Consider the following 9567-nt stretch of genomic DNA (forward strand, 5'->3'; position numbering starts at 1 on the left):
ATTTTCTGCAATACTGGTAAGTTGTTAAGGGATCACTGTTGCCTGTAGAGTATTCAGTCGTTTAAACGTGTTATGAGGGTTCAGGTGTCTGGTTTTTTGTGAGGTAATATTTGATGCATGGTAACCAGATACTTGGCACTTCGTAACAATACATATATATATATATAATATATATATATATATATATATATATATAGAGAGAGAGAGAGAGAGAGAGAGAGAGAGAGAGAGAGAGCTGAAGTGGTTGTTTGGCTCAAAAACTCCAAGAGCAAGAATGTTTCGTCTACCCCTCCAGTGAAATTTGCCAATTCAGCGACCGCGTTTTTGAATAGTCAAAGATGACTGAAGGATCTCTTGTCACTTCAATATAAGACAATGTAAAATTAATCAGTATATAGATAATTAAATAAAATATGAAAATTTCCATACACTTTCCAACTCAACATGGTTTTCACATCAACTTTCCACAATGATCTCCGACTAAAGACAGAAATCCACCTACGTTTGACAACACCGCTTTCGGCAGCAGAAATCAGAAGCCTTCGTCAGTCTGTCACATCTCGACCAAAGCTAGAGGGGATGCACATTGATTGGATCGGCTCGGCTCTCGCTGACGCGCTCTCTCTCTCTCCTCTAAGCTAACCCTTCTGTTATCATTCATAGCAAATGAGCAACATACCATCGTCACCTACTTGTTTTCACTAGACTTCAATTTTTTACTGTAAACTGTCTACCAATAAATATCACAATATAGACAGAAAATGCTTCAGTGCTGTGCTACATGACTGCGTCAAGTCATTTAGACATGTTCAAAGTTACAGGATACTGGACTTTAATTTAGCTGTTCAACAGGACTTAACGTAGCATGTCGACTGGGTGGGCAACTATAAGAAATCAGTTTCCCGAAAGGTCTATAGGTGACTTAAATGTAACTAAAACTCTACTTGAAAATGACAGAATTTGTAAAACTATTTAAACTATTTGTTGTTGTAGCTAAATTGTTATTAGAATATATATGTACATTATTATTATATATATATATATATATATATATAATATATATATTCTAATAATATTTTCATCATGTATGAACATAGGTGTACAAAATACACGTATATTTTACATGCGATGACTAAGTTAAAAAAAAACATGAAATCGTTAATTTAAGATCACACAAGAATCTTGTTGCTTTGTCTCGACTTCCTCAATTTTTCGTATCGCTGTGACTAAAGGGGCCCATACACGTTCAAAAAAACCGTCAAATGTTTGCATCAAAATTTTGACGTGTAACTTTGATAAAGAATTTTGATGCATAATTGCCCACACACGTTTAGGCGTTTTTCCCATCAAAATTCAGTATCGTCAAAATCTTCGACATGTATGCATCAGTTGGCATTGGACTCTGATAAACCTCCTGGTAAACGTCGGAAATGGTCAAAAGACTGGTTTTTAAAACGGGAAAATTACTAGACTGGGGTTTTGTGACGTCAAAAACTCTGCGCAGTAATTTTTCATAACAATTTATAGGTTACTTAACATAAAATTACATCTAATTCTTCTTGGCAAAGAAAAATGGACATGCATACTTATTTATCTAGTATGTAAATTACTGATCGTTCAGTAAGGGAATACATTTTTTGAATGTTGTACCTGACTTTCCTTTATGTCAGCTATATACAGATTAAATTACACGACTCTTTTATGCAAAATTCTGTACTTTATATAAGTTAGAACGTTAGGCTTTATCTTTGTTTGTAATGAGAGAATTAATAGGTATTTTATGTATGAAAAATACTGATTGTTTGATGGCTTTTTAAATAAAATTATAGTTGGCTTTCAAAATAATTTATATACGAATTAGATTGAAAAATTCTGTACTTCAACTACAATAAGCCTCAAAATAGAAATATTTCGAAATATATTTTTCAGTGATGGTTAATTTAGCGATAAAAACAGCATTGGCTCTACACTCCTAAAACTTCAATTAAAAATTTCTTTTCGGCCTCCTTCTTCACAGACATGGCGATCCTATCTCCTCGTCAGTCACCTGCGAACTAAAAAGTTTGATCAAAATTTTGATAGGAGCCCACACACGCATCAAAAATTTGACGACTCGTCAAAAAATATCAAACGGATTTGATCAATCAAAATTTTGCTTCAAATCTTTTTTTGACATCAAAACGTCCTACACACTCAAATTTTGCATCAAAATTTTGATGCAAAATTTTGACGCTTTTTTGAACGTGTATGGACGGACCCATCGTGTTATTAATACCCATACATATATAGCTTACAGTCAATGTAGTATGCTAATCCATACTATTCTAAAATAACAACATAGATATCGTCATTTACAATAAAAACGAGTGGGAATAAACAGCAGAAATATCATCGCAAGCAGATGTTGTAGTATTTCGTCTTCATCTTGTCATGAAAGGTACATGTTCAGGGTACCTCGAGTCGCTGCTGGCCGTCTCCAGGTCCAGGGCGCGGGCGCCACGTGACATTTCCTCACTATCTCCAAGCACGGTCTCAGACAACTGTCATGTTTATTGCAAATAATGGTTCGACTTTTATTAATGTAGTGGTTGGAATTCTGGAATATGAGTTACACATACGAAAAAATTCGCCTAACATTTGGCAACACTCCGCGAGTTTCACAGCGAAATTCCAATTTTTAAGTATTTTTATTTCACTATATTTCTATACGTACATATTGATACTTCGTAAATTGACTATCAGGTAACTGAACACCACCGCAGATGAAGTGCCTCCGAGTCCGACTCCAACGACTTCCTGTCGAACGTTACCTCTGCTTTGTAGGAATAAAAAAAATTAAATTAAATTAAATAATATAAAAAGCTTTTATTCTTTTATTCCTTTGTATGTTTCCGTAGGCAATTGTAAAAAAGCGAAAATTATATATTTCAGTCCTGCTAATTCTTCCACCTCCACCTCGCCAATACAACCCTGCCAAATTTTTTTATGTATTATATTATCTTTTTTTTTATCTTATTAGAGAAAATATATATTTTACAATTTCAACAGAATTATATTCAGAATTTTATCCGTTGAGATGTTATACTTCTTGTAACAATACATAGCCAGCTTAGATTCTACACATCTTTTTTTTAAGTCTATTATATACTTGAATTTACTATGTATATATATATATATATATATATATATATATATATATATATATATATATATACATATTATCTGGGGCATTCCTTCTACCTACCTGGCCTGACTCATGCATCCGAGAGTTTATTTATTTATTTATTAATTTTTCAGAAATAAACATTTTCAGATCTTACAATTTGTAATATTGTATATACATTATAATATATTTACAATGTAAAGACGTCTTCTTTGCCCATTAATTACGATCATGTAACGCACCTATCAACGCAGCAAGTGTGGCTGATATAAAAAACAAATATATTTGGTAAATCCATGGAGTTTTATGTCTGCATCTATGTGCGAATGGTAAAGCCAAGGTAAAAAAACACTACTTTCTACCTCTACGAAAATCTGAATTGCGAATTGCTACGTCTGGTATTCCTTGACAACTGAGCGCTTGGCCTTGGCTAAAATTTCATTCAGAAACGGATTAATGTTTATTCACTGATCCGTTCATTTCCAACAACAATAGCTTAAATTAAAAATTAATTCGTACTCTTATTAACATTGCAAAATCATTTAAATGTATCGGATCACGTTTGCATAAAGCATTAGAAAAAAATAAAGTAGACATGTTCATATTCATTTAACCGATGAAACTAATCGATTACCCGTGAAATGTGTTTTTGCTCTAGTATCAAGTGCGTGGATTATACAAAAGACAACACACACACACACACACACACACATATATATATATATATATATATATATATATATATATATATATATATATATATATATATAAAATTAACAGTCGCATACCCCGTCAGTATGTGTGTGTTACCCTGTCAGTATGTGTGTGTAGTCCGCACATTTCATGCCGAGTTGTCAGTGTAGGACGTGTGGGGATTGGCTCACTGGTTATGAACACGTAGATCGTATGATGCCATATAGTATAAAACTTTAGCTTATTACTTTTTGTGTCAATATTTCTGTTCTTTTATATATTTCTTTTTCAGATATATCAGAATTATTGCATTAGTTAAGCCCATTCATGAACAATGATAATCTTAGATAAATGGTTTTCGAGTTGGAACATATTGGAAGAGGGGAAAAAATAGTATATCGGTGTTTTATGAAGCAAAAATTGTTAGGAAAAGTCCATTATAACATTTTCTGTGTCTTTTGGGAAATTCTAAGCGTTCGCTCGTGAAAAGTTATGTCAACGAAAACTAGACATATAGGAAAATTATTTGTCTTTTCATTGATACCTTATCAAGAATCCCAGAAAGTATGATGCAGAAAATATTGTACTATTTAAAAACGTTCACAGTAAGTTGGGTCGACTCCCAAATGTTTGCCTGGAGTAGCAGCAGCCATTGTCACGGTTGAGACAGAGTACGTTTGGCAACGCTGTTCCGTCCTCCTACAACCTCTTTAGACCAAGTACGTTCCACTCGTGGGGCTTTTCTCATCTTTCTTCTGATTAGGGTGTCCGTATTTATTTTTTTTAAGCCTAGTTCCCTCATATATTTAAACATTCAGTAACATAGTCTGCATTTCTTGAGAATGTTTCAAATGGAAAATACTTGAGCCCTATAAATAATAAAAGCCTCTCCACATGTGATAACACATGCCCGAAGTCAGCATGCAATGAACAAACAATAAACAATAGTTTGGGGCGAAAAAATTTCGTTCCGACTTCCTCTGGCTATCTGTCATAATCATTTCACTACATATATCTTGAATACAATGCACAGCCAAATAAGTATGTATTTTTTATCTTTTATTAGAGAAAATTACAAGATTTTACAATTTTAATAGTTTTACAAGCAGAATTTTATCAAAGTTGACTTAACTTTACCAAAAATTAACAAATAATTTTATCCTATCGTTCGAGTTGACATTTAAATATTTTTAGCTTGTACATTTTACAAATGATCCGTGTATTTCAATGTTAATATTTTATCAGTATATATCTACATTTTGTTATCCTTGATTGTATAAACCGTCTATACCATCGTTTTCATATTTTATCCCTGCTTTCTAGGCTAATCAATAAAATCCCAGCAACTTAGCCACAAGTCAAAATGACAACAGTGTTCCTCTTGTTCTCTTTTGAGTGTGCTTCAAAATCCAGTATTAAAATTTTCAGTAAAGTTCTTGTCTTGATGTTACACAATTCATTTAATAAATCTCAAAACCAATTAATCAAGCTCTGTTTACACTTACACTGGCTTTTTGGACATTTCATATTGTTTATTATTTCATATTTTCATCATATACAGTCTATCTTTTGTGGCCAAAGTTTCACGAACATATTTGTTCAAAATTTCTCTATCATAATTGTTGATCAATTTACTGCCAATATGTTACCTAATAGTTTTCCATTCAAATCAAGTGTATTTCTCTTCAGTTGTCTCTCGATTTAAAAAAAAAAAAACATGATCTTCGAGCTCACACCTGGGTGGTTTTCCATTTTTATTACCTTCGGTAAGGTTGTTATTGTGTCATCATAGTAGTGGGAGGATACAGTTATATCTCATATTTTGTTCAACCTCTAAAAGATACGATGTCCCCATCTTACAGTAATATACAAGAAGTTCCTAATCAACTCTGCCAGGATTGCTTTGTTATTCGTGAGAGTCGTTCCATTTTCTGGTTGTACTTTTACAATATCAGTTTTGACATCCACCATAGCGCTTATTATTATTACTGGTATGAATCTGTATTGTCGCCTCAGGAGGGACTTCATCAGGTTCAGGTATAATATAATTATTGGTAATGTATGGAAATGATTGAGAATGCCTAATTTTCCATACGTTAAAAGTAAGAATATTTATCAGTATTTGATGCCAATCCATAAGCCCATTGTAATTGAGAGATACCCGTTGCATAACTGGGGTAATATATGGAGTAACCTAATATGCAAATTCGTTGACTCCTACCAAAGAAGTATTATGTATAGATTTTTGTATGAATCTTTGGCAACTAAGGAAAGACTGAAGATATTGAATATTGCTGATAATAATTTTTGCAATCATGAAAAATTAAAATCATCTGCATGTTGTTTATTTTTGTAAATATGTTAAAAAAATTTGGAAGTGGTTCCAGAATTTGATTGGAGAGGTATGTGATATAAAAGTTCAGTATCCAATAAAAGTATTGATGTTGGATTTCGATTATAAAGAAAAGGAGAAGAAAACTACATTAAGTATACTTATAATTGGGTATTTAAATTGTTTGTGGTATAGCAGAGCAGAGATGTTACCAAGTCAAATAATTTCAATATTTAAAATGTAAAATAAAGTACACAAAATGGGTATTATCAAATGCATATGAACTTGAAAAATAAGTCAATAATATTTGAGTTCATGTAATTAATGTACTTAGTATGTTATATTGTTGGTATAATTATGAAAAGTTTGTATATAATTAATTGAGATTTGTAATGAAATTTTAATAATAAAAAAATAAGGTTCAGGTACCCATGTTTTTTCTGATGAATATTTTTTTTCATGAAAAAACTTTTTTTTTATTTGTTCGTTGTCACTTAACCACCATTCTAGCACCGAACAATCATTTTGACATGTCTCATTTTCAACCTTCCCCTCAGTTGCCTTATCGTATTAGACAAATTGTTGGAATTTAACTTTCCCTATTTGTGACACATATCTTAGCCTAAACTGAGTTTTCAGTACATTATGATTTGACCAAGCAACTGCGATGCTTTCTGTTTTATGCCTTGAAATCTAAATGTCTTAACATAACTATGGTCCAATCGAAATCCATAGACCTTTCACAATAGGTGTACTCTGGTTATTTATTTATTTTATTTTTTTAATAATCTTTCAATCTTGAACACAATCAGAATTAGAACAGTCGCTTTAGCTTGTTATATATACAGTTCCAGGTGTCTCCTAACACCAGATATTACAGGCTGTTTCTTCTATCTATTCGATGATGCACATATTACACATTCAAATTCTGACATGCACAATAAAAACATTTTCTTCACCTCTTTCATTCAACAAAGCAATGAATTTACTGACATGCACAATAAACACAATATTGCTAAATGACAAACTGCCTGAGACAGTGCATGGTGTTCCTTGGTGTGGTGGACCCGTGGCAAGCTCTGACCGTGGGAGAGGGGCTAAGGGGCGGGGCCTGGCCCTAGGTAAACAGTGTTAAACTACTTCGGAGTGCTTCCCTACTTCAATTCGCAGTCACGCTGAGGTTCAGTAAGCAGCTCTAGCTCGATACACCATACCCCTCGTAGTACTCTCCAGCCGGCCTCTTGTTCAGGATTCATTTAGACTGGTAAGGGTATGAGGTTCCCTAAATGAGCTCAACTGTCACGAACTCTCATTAATATTGTCGTGAATTGTTCTGTTTTAGGAAACGACATTGGTCAAAGCAGCCTTTGAGACCTTTCCATGTTTCGCCATATTTTTCTCGGCTGAGGAGCATGGTACTCGTCGCCATATTGTCTCGGCTAAAGATCATGGTACTACATCCATAACTCGTGGGGGTTCATGTGGTAGTTAGGTCGTTATTGTCAGGAATGTTTTCATTAGCAGCTTGTTTTCCCAAGGGACGCCAAATCTAGAATTTCATTTGATAGGAGCACTCCAAAGAAGTTTAGAGCGTAGCATCACTTCCAACCATTATTTTGTAAAACTAGAACAAGATTGCCATACCACCGCCATAGCACAAGACTGCTAGGGCGTTTCATAATGAACGCTTTATAACAAGCGACGAGTCCCGTCTTAAATTGCCATTATCTAACCGTTAGTACTTTGTGTCTAACCGTTAGTACTTTGTGTCTAATGATTCCGACTAGTTTTGTTTGGAAACTTATAACCTTGGTAACGTACACCTGGCTGGGGTTTCAGTAGTAGTAGTTGTATTAGTAGTAGCAGCAACAACACACCTTTGAAAATCTCTGTCCATATGATCGCTCACATATCGGTATTTAAGATTATTCGTCTTCGTAAGCTACCTATTTGCCGGATCTCGGTCGTGTAAATGAATATGAAATCTGTTCAAAATCAACACCGAATAACCATAAATTTTTTTTTTTTTTTTTACAGAGGATACTACACACGAAACGCTGAATACCCCGCCATGAGTTATTACTCGAATAAAGAAATTTTTTACCACTATACTTCGAAGGAAGGGAAAGATGCTATTCTGGATTCCGGTGTCATCCGACCAAGCAGACGTCGTGGTTACGGAAATGATGCCATGTATGGAGATGGTAAGCAGATACATTTCAATGTTTTGTACGAGTTGGTTACTAATGGGTGGTTGCAACATCCTTGTGACTCCCTATCCCACTTGAGATTCTTTGCATTTTGTCCTCTGCTTCTTGGTATTCAATTTTGTTAATTTTCTATACCTTTCATATTCTTTCCTCGATCGGACTTTCACTCTACCCCCTCCTAACAGTTAGTTCTTGGTGTAACTGCGAGCTTTTGTTCTTATGGGGTACCGTTTACTGTCACTGTCCTAATCAGCTCAGAATGGCCTTGAATACCCAAGTGCGCTCTCTCTCCTCCTCTCTCCCCCCCTCCTCTCTCTCTCTCTCTGCTCCTCTCTCTCTCTCTCTCCTCTCTCTCTCTCTATAATATAAGATTTTTTAGCACTTGCTCATCCTTTAGAAACGTTCCTTCTTGTTCTATATATATATAATTTTTAGCACTTGTTAACAAAAGTTGTTCCACATCCACATATTTTGTAGCACTTGTTACAAAAGTTGTGTATCTTGAGCGTTCATTTTATTAGTTGGGTAGAATATGAAAATTTCAGATGTAAACAAACATAAATGATCTAATTGGATGAATTTAATACCAGAACTCATAAATTGTATTAATTTTATGTATTTAGATTTCATTTTCAAGAGTGGCCGCAAAACACGAAAATTCCAGATCTGGTAGCACGTCAGTCGATTTTTAAGTGCTAATTTAGCTATTCATTCTCAGGTGTTTACGGCACGAGGATGGATCCCGAGAACTTCTCCAAGATGCAGCTGGCGAGGAACAATTACGACTCGCACACTGGAGTTTGGAGGCCTCTCTTGAAAGGGGGAAAAGTAGACTTTACCTTCAAGCTCTACCTTCCAAAGGGTAGAGTGGAAGAAGTCGAGGACACCGACCGCAGTATCTTACTCCATCACGGAAACATTTATCTTGATAATGTTCGGTATGAAGTTATCCCCGTACCATCGGGTAACCGAACTTATTATTCACGAAGAGGTCGTCGTTGAGTAACTGATACGAGCAAGCGTAAGGTTGGGGGGTTATGGAGTTCATGTGCCTTAGCAAATTGTTTCAATTTTTTTTCCGAAGTTTTTTCTGAACGTCGTCAAATTAATATTGGAATACAGAATGAAAGAAATAAAGATTCTATTTTGTTTGCATCTGTTTAGACTAA

General features: G+C 34.4%; 1 long non-coding RNA gene across 1 annotated transcript; it reads left to right on the forward strand.

Annotated features, from left to right (window-relative positions):
- The first annotated feature begins 7322 nt into the window (after window positions 1-7322).
- LOC135220681 (uncharacterized) lies at window positions 7323-9552 on the forward strand. Its single transcript, XR_010315760.1, has 3 exons — window positions 7323-7452; window positions 8226-8392; window positions 9117-9552. It is a non-coding gene; the product is annotated as an uncharacterized LOC135220681 (long non-coding RNA).
- The last annotated feature ends 15 nt before the right edge of the window (window positions 9553-9567 follow it).

The sequence above is a fragment of the Macrobrachium nipponense genome, chromosome 2 (assembly GCF_015104395.2).
Source record: "Macrobrachium nipponense isolate FS-2020 chromosome 2, ASM1510439v2, whole genome shotgun sequence".
NCBI classification, from domain to species: domain Eukaryota; kingdom Metazoa; phylum Arthropoda; class Malacostraca; order Decapoda; family Palaemonidae; genus Macrobrachium; species Macrobrachium nipponense.